We start from the raw sequence: 19,409 nt of genomic DNA, 5'->3' as shown, positions 1-19,409 counted from the left end.
TGAAACCTGGGTACAGAGTGATTATATACACGGTGAAACCTGGGTACAGAGTTATTATATACAGAATGAGTCCTGGGTACAGAGTGATTATATACACAATGAAAACTGGGTACAGAGTGATTATATGTACAGTGAAACCTGTGTTCGGATTGATTATATGTACAGTGAAACCCGGGTACAGAGTGCTCATATGTACACTGAAACCTGGCTGCAGAGTGATTATATAAACAATGAATCCTGGGTACAGCGTGATTATATTCACAGTGAAACCTGGGTACAGAGTGATTATATACAGAGTGAAACCTGGGGAGAGTGTGATTATATACACGGTGAAACCTGGGTACAGATTGATTATATGTACAGTGAACCCTGTGTACAGAGTGATTATATACACAATGAGTCCTGGGTACAGAGTGATTATATACATAATGAATCCTGGTACAGCGTGATTATATACACTGTGAAACCTGTGTACAGAGTGATTGTATACACAGTGAACCCTGGGTACAGAGTGATTGTATACTCAGTGAAACCTGTTTACAGATTCATTATATACACGGTGAAACCTGGGTATTGAGTGATTATATACACAGTGAAACCTGGGTAAAGATTGATTATATACACAATGAGTCCTAGGTACAGAGTGATTATATACACAGTGAAACCTGGGTACAGAGTGATTATAAGTATAGTGAATCCTGGGTTCAGAGAGATTATATACAGAATGAGTCCTGGGTACTGAGAGATTACATACACAATGAAAACTGGGTACAGAGTGATTATATACACAATGAGTCCTGGGTATAGAGTGATTATATGCACAGTGAATCCTGTGTACAGAGTTATTATATTCACAGTGAAACCTGGGTACAGAGTGATTATATACACAGTGAATCCTGGGTACAGAGTGATTATATGCATAATGACTCCTGGGTACAGAGTGATTGTATACACAGTGAACCCTGGGTACAGAGTGATTGTATACTCAGTGAATCCTGGGTACAGATTCATTATATACACGGTGAAACTTGGGTATTGAGTGATTACATACACAGTGAAACCTGGGTAAAGATTGATTATATACACAATGAGTCCTGGGTACAGAGTGATTATATACACAGTGAAACCTGGGTACAGTGTGATTATATTCACAGTGAAACCTGGGTACAGAGTGATTATATACAGAGTGAAACCTGGGAACAGTGTGATTATATACACGGTGAAACCTGGGTTCAGAGTGATTATATACACAATGAATCCTGGCTACAGTGTGATTATATGCACAGTGAATCCTGCGTACAGAATGATTGTATACACAGTGAATCCTGGGTTCAGAGAGATCATATACAGAATGAGTCCTGGGTACAGAGTGATTATATACACAATGAGTCCTGGGTACAGAGTGATTAAATACACTGTGAAACCTGGGTACAGAGTGATTATATTCATGGTGAAACCTGGGTACAGTGTGATTATATTCACAGTGAAACCTGGGTACAGAGTGATTATATACACAGTGAGTCCTGGGTACAGAGTGATTATATATACAGTGAAACCTGGGTGCAGAGTTATTATATACACAATGAGTCCTGGGTACAGAGTGATTATATACACAATGAAAACTGGGTACAGAGTGATTGTATACACAATTACTCCTGGTTACAGAGTGATTATATACACAATTACTCCTGGGTACATAGTGAATATATACACAGTGAAACCTGGGTTTAGAGTGATTTTATACACAGTGAATCCTGGGAAAAGAGTGATTATACTCACAGTGAAACCTGGGTACAGAGTGATTATATACACAGTGAAACCTGGGTACAGAGTGATTATATACACGGTGAAACCTGGGTACAGAGTTATTATATACAGAATGAGTCCTGGGTACAGAGTGATTAGAAACACAATGAAACCTGGGTACAGAGTGATTATATATACTGTGAAACCTTTGTTCGGATTGATTATATGTACAGTGAAACCCGGGTACAGAGTGATCATATGTACACTGAAACCTGGCGGCAGAGTAATTATATACACAATGAATCCTGGGTACAGCGTGATTATATTCACAGTGAAACCTGGGTACAGAGTGATTATATACAGAGTGAACCCTGTGTACAGAGTGATTATATACCCAATGAGATCTGGGTACAGAGTGATTATATACATAATGAATCCTGGGTACAGCGTGATTATATACACAGTGAAAACTGGGTACAGAGAGATAGTATACACAGTGAAACCTGGGTACAGAGTGATTGCATACTCAGTGAAACCTGGGTACAGAGTGATTATATGTACAGTGAAACCTGGGTACAGAGTGATGATATGTTCAGTGAATCCTGGGTACAGAGTGATTATACACAAAGTGAAACCTGGGTACAGAGTGATTATATATACAGTGAAACCTGAGTACTGAGTGATTATATACACAGTGAAACCTGGGTACACAGTGATAATATACACAATGAGTACTGGGTACAGAGTGATTATATACACAGTGAAACCTGGGTACAGAGTGAATATATACACAGTGAAACCTGGGTTTAGAGTGATTTTATACACATGGAATCCTGGGAAAAGAGTGATTATACTCACAGTGAAACCTGGGTACAGTGTGATTATATACACAGTGAAACCTGGGTACAGAGTGATTATATACACGGTGAAACCTGGGTACAGAGTTATTATATACAGAATGAGTCCTGGGTACAGAGTGATTATATACACAATGAAACCTGGGTACAGAGTGATTATATGTACAGTGAAACCTGTGTTCGGATTGATTATATGTACAGTGAAACCCGGGTACAGAGTGATCATATGTACACTGAAACCTGGCTGCAGAGTGATTATATACACAATGAATCCTGGGTACAGCGTGATTATATTCACAGTGAAACCTGGGTACAGAGTGATTATATACAGAGTGAAACCTGGGGAGAGTGTGATTATATACACGGTGAAACCTGGGTACAGATTGATTATATGTACAGTGAACCCTGTGTACAGAGTGATTATATACACAATGAGTCCTGGGTACAGAGTGATTATATACATAATGAATCCTGGTACAGCGTGATTATATACACAGTGAAACCTGTGTACAGAGTGATTGTATACACAGTGAACCCTGGGTACAGAGTGATTGTATACTCAGTGAAACCTGGGTACAGATTCATTATATACACGGTGAAACCTGGGTATTGAGTGATTATATACACAGTGAAACCTGGGTAAAGATTGATTATATACACAATGAGTCCTAGGTACAGAGTGATTATATACACAGTGAAACCTGGGTACAGAGTGATTATAAGTATAGTGTATCCTGGGTTCAGAGAGATTATATACAGAATGAGTCCTGGGTACTGAGAGATTACATACACAATGAAAACTGGGTACAGAGTGATTATATACACAATGAGTCCTGGGTATAGAGTGATTATATGCACAGTGAATCCTGTGTACAGAGTTATTATATTCACAGTGAAACCTGGGTACAGAGTGATTATATACACAGTGAATCCTGGGTACAGAGTGATTATATGCATAATGACTCCTGGGTACAGAGTGATTGTATACACAGTGAACCCTGGGTACAGAGTGATTGTATACTCAGTGAAACCTGGGTACAGATTCATTATATACACGGTGAAACTTGGGTATTGAGTGATTACATACACAGTGAAACCTGGGTAAAGATTGATTATATACACAATGAGTCCTGGGTACAGAGTGATTATATACACAGTGAAACCTGGGTACAGTGTGATTATATTCACAGTGAAACCTGGGTACAGAGTGATTATATACAGAGTGAAACCTGGGAACAGTGTGATTATATACACGGTGAAACCTGGGTTCAGAGTGATTATATACACAATGAATCCTGGCTACAGTGTGATTATATGCACAGTGAATCCTGCGTACAGAATGATTGTATACACAGTGAATCCTGGGTTCAGAGAGATCATATACAGAATGAGTCCTGGGTACAGAGTGATTATATACACAATGAGTCCTGGGTACAGAGTGATTAAATACACTGTGAAACCTGGGTACAGAGTGATTATATTCATGGTGAAACCTGGGTACAGTGTGATTATATTCACAGTGAAACCTGGGTACAGAGTGATTATATACACAGTGAGTCCTGGGTACAGAGTGATTATATATACAGTGAAACCTGGGTGCAGAGTTATTATATACACAATGAGTCCTGGGTACAGAGTGATTATATACACAATGAAAACTGGGTACAGAGTGATTGTATACACAATTACTCCTGGTTACAGAGTGATTATATACACAATTACTCCTGGGTACATAGTGAATATATACACAGTGAAACCTGGGTTTAGAGTGATTTTATACACAGTGAATCCTGGGAAAAGAGTGATTATACTCACAGTGAAACCTGGGTACAGAGTGATTATATACACAGTGAAACCTGGGTACAGAGTGATTATATACACGGTGAAACCTGGGTACAGAGTTATTATATACAGAATGAGTCCTGGGTACAGAGTGATTAGAAACACAATGAAACCTGGGTACAGAGTGATTATATATACTGTGAAACCTTTGTTCGGATTGATTATATGTACAGTGAAACCCGGGTACAGAGTGATCATATGTACACTGAAACCTGGCGGCAGAGTAATTATATACACAATGAATCCTGGGTACAGCGTGATTATATTCACAGTGAAACCTGGGTACAGAGTGTTTATATACAGAGTGAACCCTGTGTACAGAGTGATTATATACACAATGAGATCTGGGTACAGAGTGATTATATACATAATGAATCCTGGGTACAGCGTGATTATATACACAGTGAAAACTGGGTACAGAGAGATAGTATACACAGTGAAACCTGGGTACAGAGTGATTGCATACTCAGTGAAACCTGGGTACAGAGTGATTATATGTACAGTGAAACCTGGGTACAGAGTGATGATATGTACAGTGAATCCTGGGTACAGAGTGATTATACACAAAGTGAAACCTGGGTACAGAGTGATTATATATACAGTGAAACCTGAGTACTGAGTGATTATATACACAGTGAAACCTGGGTACACAGTGATAATATACACAATGAGTACTGGGTACAGAGTGATTATATACACAGTGAAACCTGGGTACAGAGTGAATATATACACAGTGAAACCTGGGTTTAGAGTGATTTTATACACATGGAATCCTGGGAAAAGAGTGATTATACTCACAGTGAAACCTGGGTACAGTGTGATTATATACACAGTGAAACCTGGGTACAGAGTGATTATATACACGGTGAAACCTGGGTACAGAGTTATTATATACAGAATGAGTCCTGGGTACAGAGTGATTATATACACAATGAAACCTGGGTACAGAGTGATTATATGTACAGTGAAACCTGTGTTCGGATTGATTATATGTACAGTGAAACCCGGGTACAGAGTGATCATATGTACACTGAAACCTGGCTGCAGAGTGATTATATACACAATGAATCCTGGGTACAGCGTGATTATATTCACAGTGAAACCTGGGTACAGAGTGATTATATACAGAGTGAAACCTGGGGAGAGTGTGATTATATACACGGTGAAACCTGGGTACAGATTGATTATATGTACAGTGAACCCTGTGTACAGAGTGATTATATACACAATGAGTCCTGGGTACAGAGTGATTATATACATAATGAATCCTGGTACAGCGTGATTATATACACAGTGAAACCTGTGTACAGAGTGATTGTATACACAGTGAACCCTGGGTACAGAGTGATTGTATACTCAGTGAAACCTGGGTACAGATTCATTATATACACGGTGAAACCTGGGTATTGAGTGATTATATACACAGTGAAACCTGGGTAAAGATTGATTATATACACAATGAGTCCTAGGTACAGAGTGATTATATACACAGTGAAACCTGGGTACAGAGTGATTATAAGTATAGTGTATCCTGGGTTCAGAGAGATTATATACAGAATGAGTCCTGGGTACTGAGAGATTACATACACAATGAAAACTGGGTACAGAGTGATTATATACACAATGAGTCCTGGGTATAGAGTGATTATATGCACAGTGAATCCTGTGTACAGAGTTATTATATTCACAGTGAAACCTGGGTACAGAGTGATTATATACACAGTGAATCCTGGGTACAGAGTGATTATATGCATAATGACTCCTGGGTACAGAGTGATTGTATACACAGTGAAGCCTGGGTACAGAGTGATTATATGTACAGTGAAACCTGGGTACAGAGTGATTATATACACTATGAATATTGGGTACAGAGTGATTGTATTCACAGTGAAACCTGTGTACAGAGTGATTGTATACACAGTGAACCCTGGGTACAGAGTGATTGTATACTCAGTGAAACCTGGGTACAGATTCATTATATACACGGTGAAACCTGGGTATTGAGTGATTACATACACAGTGAAACCTGGGTAAAGATTGATTATATACACAATGAGTCCTGGGTACAGAGTGATTATATACACAGTGAAACCTGGGTACAGTGTGATTATATTCACAGTGAAACCTGGGTACAGAGTGATTATATACAGAGTGAAACCTGGGAACAGTGTGATTATATACACGGTGAAACCTGGGTTCAGAGTGATTATATACACAATGAATCCTGGCTACAGTGTGATTATATGCACAGTGAATCCTGCGTACAGAATGATTGTATACACAGTGAATCCTGGGTTCAGAGAGATCATATACAGAATGAGTCCTGGGTACAGAGTGATTATATACACAATGAGTCCTGGGTACAGAGTGATTAAATACACTGTGAAACCTGGGTACAGAGTGATTATATTCATGGCGAAACCTGGGTACAGTGTGATTATATTCACAGTGAAACCTGGGTACAGAGTGATTATATACACAGTGAGTCCTGGGTACAGAGTGATTATATATACAGTGAAACCTGGGTGCAGAGTTATTATATACACAATGAGTCCTGGGTACAGAGTGATTATATACACAATGAAAACTGGGTACAGAGTGATTGTATACACAATTACTCCTGGTTACAGAGTGATTATATACACAATTACTCCTGGGTACATAGTGAATATATACACAGTGAAACCTGGGTTTAGAGTGATTTTATACACAGTGAATCCTGGGAAAAGAGTGATTATACTCACAGTGAAACCTGGGTACAGAGTGATTATATACACAGTGAAACCTGGGTACAGAGTGATTATATACACGGTGAAACCTGGGTACAGAGTTATTATATACAGAATGAGTCCTGGGTACAGAGTGATTAGAAACACAATGAAACCTGGGTACAGAGTGATTATATATACTGTGAAACCTGTGTTCGGATTGATTATATGTACAGTGAAACCCGGGTACAGAGTGATCATATGTACACTGAAACCTGGCTGCAGAGTGATTATATACACAATGAATCCTGGGTACAGCGTGATTATATACAGAGTGAACCCTGTGTACAGAGTGATTATATACACAATGAGACCTGGGTACAGAGTGATTATATACATAATGAATCCTGGGTACAGCGTGATTATATACACAGTGAAAACTGGGTACAGAGAGATTGTATACACAGTGAAACCTGGGTACAGAGTGATTGCATACTCAGTGAAACCTGGGTACAGAGTGATTATATGTACAGTGAAACCTGGGTACAGATTGATGATATGTACAGTGAATCCTGGGTACAGAGTGATTATACACAAAGTGAAACCTGGGTACAGAGTGATTATATACACAATGAGTCCTGGGTACAGAGTGATTATATATACAGTGAAACCTGAGTACTGAGTGATTATATACACAGTGAAACCTGGGTACACAGTGATAATATACACAATGAGTACTGGGTACAGAGTGATTATATACACAGTGAAACCTGCGTACAGAGTGAATATATTCACCGTGAAACCTGGGTTCAGAGTGATTATATACACAGTGAAACATGGATACAGAGTAATTATATTCACAGTGAAACATGGGTACAGAGTGATTATATGCACAGTGAATCCTGTGTACAGAGTGATTGTATACACAGTAAAACCTGGGTACAGAGTGATTATATTCACGGTGAAATCTGGGTACAGAGTAATTATATTCACAGTGAAACCTGGGTACAGAGTGATTATATACACAGTGAATCCTGGGTACAGAGTGATTATATGCATAATGACTCCAGGGTACAGAGTGATTATATACACAGTGAAACCTGGGTACAGAGTGATTATATACAGAATGAGTCCTGGGTACAGAGTGATTATATACACAATGAAACCTGGGTACAGAGTGATTGTATACACAATTACTCCTGGTTACAGAGTGATTATATACACAATTACTCCTGGGTACATAGTGAATATATACACAGTGAAACCTGGGTTTAGAGTGATTTTATACACATGGAATCCTGGGAAAAGAGTGATTATACTCACAGTGAAACCTGGGTACAGTGTGATTATATACACAGTGAAACCTGGGTACAGAGTGATTATATACACGGTGAAACCTGGGTACAGAGTTATTATATACAGAATGAGTCCTGGGTACAGAGTGATTATATACACAATGAAACCTGGGTACAGAGTGATTATATGTACAGTGAAACCTGTGTTCGGATTGATTATATGTACAGTGAAACCCGGGTACAGAGTGATCATATGTACTCTGAAACCTGGCTTCAGAGTGATTATATACACAATGAATCCTGGGTACAGCGTGATTATATTCACAGTGAAACCTGGGTACAGAGTGATTATATACAGAGTGAAACCTGGGGAGAGTGTGATTATATACACGGTGAAACTTGGGTACAGATTGATTATATGTACAGTGAACCCTGTGTACAGAGTGATTATATACACAATGAGTCCTGGGTACAGAGTGATTATATACATAATGAATCCTGGTACAGCGTGATTATATACACAGTGAAACCTGTGTACAGAGTGATTGTATACACAGTGAACCCTGGGTACAGAGTGATTGTATACTCAGTGAAACCTGGGTACAGATTCATTATATACACGGTGAAACCTGGGTATTGAGTGATTATATACACAGTGAAACCTGGGTAAAGATTGATTATATACACAATGAGTCCTAGGTACAGAGTGATTATATACACAGTGAAACCTGGGTACAGAGTGATTATAAGTATAGTGAATCCTGGGTTCAGAGAGATTATATACAGAATGAGTCCTGGGTACTGAGAGATTACATACACAATGAAAACTGGGTACAGAGTGATTATATACACAATGAGTCCTGGGTATAGAGTGATTATATGCACAGTGAATCCTGTGTACAGAGTTATTATATTCACAGTGAAACCTGGGTACAGAGTGATTATATACACAGTGAATCCTGGGTACAGAGTGATTATATGCATAATGACTCCTGGGTACAGAGTGATTGTATACACAGTGAAGCCTGGGTACAGAGTGATTATATGTACAGTGAAACCTGGGTACAGAGTGATTATATACACTATGAATATTGGGTACAGAGTGATTGTATTCACAGTGAAACCTGTGTACAGAGTGATTGTATACACAGTGAACCCTGGGTACAGAGTGATTGTATACTCAGTGAAACCTGGGTACAGATTCATTATATACACGGTGAAACCTGGGTATTGAGTGATTACATACACAGTGAAACCTGGGTAAAGATTGATTATATACACAATGAGTCCTGGGTACAGAGTGATTATATTCACAGTGAAACCTGGGTACAGTGTGATTATATTCACAGTGAAACCTGGGTACAGAGTGATTATATACAGAGTGAAACCTGGGAACAGTGTGATTATATACACGGTGAAACCTGGGTTCAGAGTGATTATATACACAATGAATCCTGGCTACAGTGTGATTATATGCACAGTGAATCCTGCGTACAGAATGATTGTATACACAGTGAATCCTGGGTTCAGAGAGATCATATACAGAATGAGTCCTGGGTACAGAGTGATTATATACACAATGAGTCCTGGGTACAGAGTGATTAAATACACTGTGAAACCTGGGTACAGAGTGATTATATTCATGGCGAAACCTGGGTACAGTGTGATTATATTCACAGTGAAACCTGGGTACAGAGTGATTATATATACAGTGAGTCCTGGGTACAGAGTGATTATATATACAGTGAAACCTGGGTGCAGAGTTATTATATACACAATGAGTCCTGGGTACAGAGTGATTATATACACAATGAAAACTGGGTACAGAGTGATTGTATACACAATTACTCCTGGTTACAGAGTGATTATATACACAATTACTCCTGGGTACATAGTGAATATATACACAGTGAAACCTGGGTTTAGAGTGATTTTATACACAGTGAATCCTGGGAAAAGAGTGATTATACTCACAGTGAAACCTGGGTACAGAGTGATTATATACACAGTGAAACCTGGGTACAGAGTGATTATATACACGGTGAAACCTGGGTACAGAGTTATTATATACAGAATGAGTCCTGGGTACAGAGTGATTAGAAACACAATGAAACCTGGGTACAGAGTGATTATATGTACAGTGAACCCTGTGTACAGATTGATTATATACACAATGAGACCTGGGTACAGAGTGATTATATACATAATGAATCCTGGGTACAGCGTTATTATATACACAGTGAAAACTGTGTACAGAGAGATTGTATACACAGTGAAACCTGGGTACAGAGTGATTGTATACTCATTGAAACCTGGGTACAGAGTGATTATATGTACAGTGAAACCTGGGTTCAGAGCAATTATGTGTACAGTGAAACCTGAGTACAGTGTAATTATATATGCAGTAAAACCTGGGTACAGAGTGATGATATGTACAGTGAATCCTGGTACAGAGTGATTATGCACAAAGTGAAACCTGGGTACACAGTGATAATATACACAATGAGTACTGGGTACAGAGTGATTATATACACAGTTAAACCTGGGTACAGAGTGAATATATTCACCGTGAAACCTGGGTTCAGAGTGATTATATACACAGTGAAACATGGATACAGAGTAATTATATTCACAGTGAAACCTGGGTACAGAGTGATTATATGCACAGTGAATCCTGGGTTCAGAGAGATTATATACAGAACGAGTCCTGGGTACAGAGTGATTACATACACATTGAAAACTGGGTACAGAGTGATTATATACACAATGAGTCCTGGGTACAGAGTGATTATATGCACAGTGAATCCTGTGTACAGAGTGATTGTATACACAGTAAAACCTGGGTACAGAGTGATTATATTCACGGTGAAACCTGGGTACAGAGTAATTATATTCACAGTGAAACCTGGGTACAGAGTGATTATATACACAGTGAAACCTGGGTACAGAGTGATTATATGCATAATGACTCCTGGATACAGAGTGATTATATACACAGTGAAACCTGGGTACAGAGTGATTATATACACGGTGAAACCTGGGTACAGAGTTATTATATACAGAATGAGTCCTGGGTACAGAGTGATTATATACACAATGAAACCTGGGTACAGAGTGATTATATGTACAGTGAACCCTGGGTTCGGTTTGATTATATGTACAGTGAAACCCGGGTACAGAGTGATCATATGTACAGTGAAACCTGGCTGCAGAGTGATTATATACACAATGAATCCTGGGTACAGCGTGATTATATTCACAGTGAAACCTGGGTACAGAGTGATTATATACAGAGTGAAACCTGGGTACAGAGTGATTATATACACAGTGAGTCCTGGGTACAGAGTGATTATATACATAATGAATCCTGGGTACAGCGTGATTATATACACAGTGAAAACTGTGTACAGAGAGATTGTATACACAGTGAAACCTGGGTACAGAGTGATTGTATACTCAGTGAAACGTGGGTACAGAGTGATTATATGTACAGTGAAACCTGGGTACAGAGCAATTATGTGTACAGTGAAACCTGAGTACAGTGTAATTATATACGCAGTGAAACCTGGGTACAGAGTGATGATATGTACAGTGAATCCTGGGTACAGAGTGATTATATACACAGTGAAACCTGGGTACACAGTGATAATATACACAATGAGTACTGGGTACAGAGTGATTATATACACAGTGAAACCTGGGTACAGAGTGAATATATTCACCGTGAAACCTGGGTTCAGAGTGATTATATACACAGTGAAACATGGATACAGAGTAATTATATTCACAGTGAAACCTGGGTACAGAGTGATTATATGCAGAATGAGTCCTGGGTACAGAGTGATTACATACACATTGAAAACTGGGTACAGAGTGATTATATACACAATGAGTCCTGGGTACAGAGTGATTATATGCACAGTGAATCCTGTGTACAGAGTGTTTGTATACACAGTAAAACCTGGGTTCAGAGTGATTATATTCACGGTGAAATCCGGGTACAGAGTAATTATATTCACAGTTAAACCTGGGTACAGAGTGATTATATACACAGTGAATCCTGGGTACAGAGTGATTATATGCATAATGACTCCAGGGTACAGAGTGATTATATACACAGTGAAACCTGGGTACAGAGTGATTATATACAGAATGAGTCCTGGGTACAGAGTGATTATATACACAATGAAACCTGGGTACAGAGTGATTGTATACACAATTACTCCTGGTTACAGAGTGATTATAAACACAATTACTCCTGGGTACATAGTGAATATATACACAGTGAAACCTGGGTTTAGAGTGATTTTATACACATGGAATCCTGGGAAAAGAGTGATTATACTCACAGTGAAACCTGGGTACAGTGTGATTATATACACAGTGAAACCTGGGTACAGAGTGATGATATACACGGTGAAACCTGGGTACAGAGTTATTATATACAGAATGAGTCCTGGGTACAGAGTGATTATATACACAATGAAACCTGGGTACAGAGTGATTATATGTACAGTGAAACCTGTGTTCGGATTGATTATATGTACAGTGAAACCCGGGTACAGAGTGATCATATGTACACTGAAACCTGGCTGCAGAGTGATTATATACACAATGAATCCTGGGTACAGCGTGATTATATTCACAGTGAAACCTGGGTACAGAGTGATGATATGCACAGTGAAACCTGGGTACAGAGTGATTATATGCATAATGACTCCTGGGTACAGAGTGATTATATACACAGTGAAACCTGGGTACAGAGTGATTATATACACGGTGAAACCTGGGTACAGAGTTATTATATACAGAATGAGTCCTGGGTACAGAGTGATTATATACACAATGAAACCTGGGTACAGAGTGATTATATGTACAGTGAACCCTGGGTTCGGTTTGATTATATGTACAGTGAAACCCGGGTACAGAGTGATCATATGTACAGTGAAACCTGGCTGCAGAGTGATTATATACACAATGAATCCTGGGTACAGCGTGATTATATTCACAGTGAAACCTGGGTACAGAGTGATTATATACAGAGTGAAACCTGGGTACAGAGTGATTATATACACAGTGAGTCCTGGGTACAGAGTGATTATATACATAATGAATCCTGGGTACAGCGTGATTATATACACAGTGAAAACTGTGTACAGAGAGATTGTATACACAGTGAAACCTGGGTACAGAGTGATTGTATACTCAGTGACACGTGGGTACAGAGTGATTATATGTACAGTGAAACCTGGGTACAGAGCAATTATGTGTACAGTGAAACCTGAGTACAGAGTGATTATATACACAGTGAAACCTGGGTACACAGTGATAATATACACAATGAGTACTGGGTACAGAGTGATTATATACACAGTGAAACCTGGGTACAGAGTGAATATATTCACCGTGAAACCTGGGTTCAGAGTGATTATATACACAGTGAAACATGGATACAGAGTAATTATATTCACAGTGAAACCTGGGTACAGAGTGATTATATGCACAGTGAATCCTGGGTTCAGAGAGATTATATACAGAATGAGTCCTGGGTACAGAGTGATTACATACACATTGAAAACTGGGTACAGAGTGATTATATACACAATGAGTCCTGGGTACAGAGTGATTATATGCACAGTGAATCCTGTGTACAGAGTGATTGTATACACAGTAAAACCTGGGTACAGAGTGATTATATTCACGGTGAAACCTGGGTACAGAGTAATTATATTCACAGTGAAACCTGGGTACAGAGTGATTATATACACAGTGAAACCTGGGTACAGAGTGATTATATGCATAATGACTCCTGGGTACAGAGTGATTATATACACAGTGAAACCTGGGTACAGAGTGATTATATAAACGGTGAAACCTGGGTACAGAGTTATTATATACAGAATGAGTCCTGGGTACAGAGTGATTATATACACAATGAAACCTGGGTACAGAGTGATTATATGTACAGTGAACCCTGGGTTCGGTTTGATTATATGTACAGTGAAACCCGGGTACAGAGTGATCATATGTACAGTGAAACCTGGCTGCAGAGTGATTATATACACAATGAATCCTGGGTACAGCGTGATTATATTCACAGTGAAACCTGGGTACAGAGTGATTATATACAGAGTGAAACCTGGGTACAGAGTGATTATATACACAGTGAGTCCTGGGTACAGAGTGATTATATACATAATGAATCCTGGGTACAGCGTGATTATATACACAGTGAAAACTGTGTACAGAGAGATTGTATACACAGTGAAAATTGGGTACAGAGTGATTGTATACTCAGTGAAACGTGGGTACAGAGTGATTATCTGTACAGTGAAACCTGGGTACAGAGCAATTATGTGTACAGTGAAACCTGAGTACAGTGTAATTATATACGCAGTGAAACCTGGGTACAGAGTGATGATATGTACAGTGAATCCTGGGTACAGAGTGATTATACACAAAGTGAAACCTGGGTACAGAGTGATTATATATACAGTGAAACCTGAGTACAGAGTGATTATATACACAGTAAAACCTGGGTACACAGTGATAATATACAGAATGAGTACTGGGTACAGAGTGATTATATACACAGTGAAACCTCGGTACAGAGTGATTATATTCACCGTGAAACCTGGGTAAAGATTGATATTATATATACAGTGAAGCCTGGGTACAGCGTGATTATATACACAGTGAAACCTGTGTACAGAGTGATTGTATACACAGTGAACCCTGGGTACAGAGTGATTGTATACTCAGTGAAACCTGGGTACAGATTCATTATATACACGGTGAAACCTGGGTATTGAGTGATTATATACACAGTGAAACCTGGGTAAAGATTGATTACATACACAATGAAAACTGGGTACAGAGTGATTATATACACAATGAGTCCTGGGTATAGAGTGATTATATGCACAGTGAATCCTGTGTACAGAGTGATTGTATACACAGTAAAACCTGGGTACAGAGTGATTATATACACTATGAATATTGGGTACAGAGTGATTATATACACAATGAATCCTGGCTACAGTGTGATTATATGCACAGTGAATCCTGCGTACAGAATGATTGTATACACAGTGAATCCTGGGTTCAGACAGATCATATACAGAATGAGTCCTGGGTACAGAGTTATTATATACACAATGAGTCCTGGGTACAGAGTGATTATATACACTGTGAAACCTGGGTACAGAGTGATTATATTCATGGTGAAACCTGGGTACAGTGTGATTATATTCACAGTGAACCCTGGGTACAGAGTGATTATATACACAGTGAGTCCTGGGTACAGAGTGATTATATATACAGTGAAACCTGGGTGCAGAGTTATTATATACACAATGAGTCCTGTGTACAGAGTGATTGTATACTCAGTAAAACCTGGGTACAGAGTGATTATATTCACGGTGAAACCTGGGTACAGAGTAATTATATTCACAGTGAAACCTGGGTACAGAGTGATTATAAACACAGTGAAACCTGGGTACAGAGTGATTATATGCATAATGACTCCTGGGTACAGAGTGATTATATACACAGTGAAACCTGGGTACAGAGTGATTATATACACGGTGAAACCTGGGTACAGAGTTATTATATACAGAATGAGTCCTGGGTACAGAGTGATTATATACACAATGAAACCTGGGTACAGAGTGATTATATGTACAGTGAACCCTGGGTTCGGTTTGATTATATGTACAGTGAAACCCGGGTACAGAGTGATCATATGTACAGTGAAACCTGGCTGCAGAGTGATTATATACACAATGAATCCTGGGTACAGCGTGATTATATTCACAGTGAAACCTGGGTACAGAGTGATTATATACAGAGTGAAACCTGGGTACAGAGTGATTATATACACAGTGAGTCCTGGGTACAGAGTGATTATATACATAATGAATCCTGGGTACAGCGTGATTATATACACAGTGAAAACTGTGTACAGAGAGATTGTATACACAGTGAAACCTGGGTACAGAGTGATTGTATACTCAGTGAAACGTGGGTACAGAGTGATTATATGTACAGTGAAACCTGGGTACAGAGCAATTATGTGTACAGTGAAACCTGAGTACAGAGTGATTATATACACAGTGAAACCTGGGTACACAGTGATAATATACACAATGAGTACTGGGTACAGAGTGATTATATACACAGTGAAACCTGGGTACAGAGTGAATATATTCACCGTGAAACCTGGGTTCAGAGTGATTATATACACAGTGAAACATGGATACAGAGTAATTATATTCACAGTGAAACCTGGGTACAGAGTGATTATATGCACAGTGAATCCTGGGTTCAGAGAGATTATATACAGAATGAGTCCTGGGTACAGAGTGATTACATACACATTGAAAACTGGGTACAGAGTGATTATATACACAATGAGTCCTGGGTACAGAGTGATTATATGCACAGTGAATCCTGTGTACAGAGTGATTGTATACACAGTAAAACCTGGGTACAGAGTGATTATATTCACGGTGAAACCTGGGTACAGAGTAATTATATTCACAGTGAAACCTGGGTACAGAGTGATTATATACACAGTGAAACCTGGGTACAGAGTGATTATATGCATAATGACTCCTGGGTACAGAGTGATTATATACACAGTGAAACCTGGGTACAGAGTGATTATATAAACGGTGAAACATGGGTACAGAGTTATTATATACAGAATGAGTCCTGGGTACAGAGTGATTATATACACAATGAAACCCGGGTACAGAGTGATTATATGTACAGTGAACCTTGGGTTCGGTTTGATTATATGTACAGTGAAACCCGGGTACAGAGTGATCATATGTACAGTGAAACCTGGCTGCAGAGTGATTATATACACAATGAATCCTGGGTAGAGCGTGATTATATTCACAGTGAAACCTGGTAACAGAGTGATTATATACAGAGTGAAACCTGGGTACAGAGTGATTATATACACAGTGAGTCCTGGGTACAGAGTGATTATATACATAATGAATCCTGGGTACAGCGTGATTATATACACAGTGAAAACTGTGTACAGAGAGATTGTATACTCAGTGAAACGTGGGTACAGAGTGACTATCTGTACAGTGAAACCTGGGTACAGAGCAATTATGTGTACAGTGAAACCTGAGTACAGTGTAATTATATACGCAGTGAAACCTGGGTACAGAGTGATGATATGTACAGTGAATCCTGGGTACAGAGTGATTATACACAAAGTGATACCTGGGTACAGAGTGATTATATATACAGTGAAACCTGAGTACAGAGTGATTATATACACAGTAAAACCTGGGTACACAGTGATAATATACAGAATGAGTACTGGGTACAGAGTGATTATATACACTGTGAAACCTGGGTACAGAGTGATTATATTCACCGTGAAACCTGGGTAAAGATTGATATTATATATACAGTGAAGCCTGGGTACAGCGTGATTATATACACAGTGAAACCTGTGTACAGAGTGATTGTATACACAGTGAACCCTGGGTACAGAGTGATTGTATACTCAGTGAAACCTGGGTACAGATTCATTATATACACGGTGAAACCTGGGTATTGAGTGATTATATACACAGTGAAACCTGGGTAAAGATTGATTACATACACAATGAAAACTGGGTACAGAGTGATTATATACACAATGAGTCCTGGGTATAGAGTGATTATATGCACAGTGAATCCTGTGTACAGAGTGATTGTATACACAGTAAAACCTGGGTACAGAGTGATTATATACACTATGAATATTGGGTACAGAGTGATTATATACACAATAAATCCTGGCTACAGTGTGATTATATGCACAGTGAATCCTGCGTACAGAATGATTGTATACACAGTGAATCCTGGGTTCAGACAGATCATATACAGAATGAGTCCTGGGTACAGAGTGATTATATACACAATGAGTCCTGGGTACAGAGTGATTATATACACTGTGAAACCTGGGTACAGAGTGATTATATTCATGGTGAAACCTGGGTACAGTGTGATTATATTCACAGTGAAGCCTGGGTACAGAGTGATTATATACACAGTGAGTCCTGGGTACAGAGTGATTATATATACAGTGAAACCTGGGTGCAGAGTTATTATATACACAATGAGTCCTGGGTACTGAGTGATTATATACACAATGAAAACTGGGTACAGAGTGATTGTATACACAATTACTCCTGGTTACAGAGTGATTATATACACAATTACTCCTGGGTACATAGTGAATATATACACAGTGAAACCTGGGTTCAGAGTGATTTTATACAAAGTGAATCCCGGGAAAAGAGTGATTATACTCACAGTGAAACCTGGGAACAGAGTGATTATATACACAGTGAAACCTGGGTACAGAGTGATTATATACACGGTGAAACCTGGGTACAGAGTTATTATATAGGCAGTGAAACCTGGGTACAGAGTGATGATATGTACAGTGAATCCTGGGTACAGAGTGATTATACACAAAGTGAAACCTGGGTACAGGGTGATTATATATACAGTGAAACAAGAGTGCAGAGTGATTATATACACAGTGAAACCTGGGTACAGAGTGATTATATACAGAGTGAAACCTGGGGACAGTGTGATTATATACACGGTGAAACCTGGGTACAGATTGATTATATGTACAGTGAACCCTGTGTACAGAGTGATTATATACACAATGAGTCCTGGGTACAGAGTGATTATATACATAATGAATCCTGGGTACAGAGTGATTGTATACACAGTGAAGCCTGGGTACAGCGTAATTATATACACAGTGAAACCTGTGTACAGAGTGATTGTATACACAGTGAACCCTGGGAACAGAGTGATTGTATACTCAGTGAAACCTGGGTACAGATTCATTATATACACGGTGAAACCTGGGTATTGAGTGATTATATACACAGTGAAACCTGGGTAAAGATTGATTATATACACAATGAGTC

This window comes from Hypanus sabinus, chromosome 9 (genome assembly GCF_030144855.1).
Source record: "Hypanus sabinus isolate sHypSab1 chromosome 9, sHypSab1.hap1, whole genome shotgun sequence".
Taxonomy (NCBI): Eukaryota; Metazoa; Chordata; class Chondrichthyes; order Myliobatiformes; family Dasyatidae; genus Hypanus; species Hypanus sabinus.
This window is presented reverse-complemented; position numbering follows the sequence as displayed.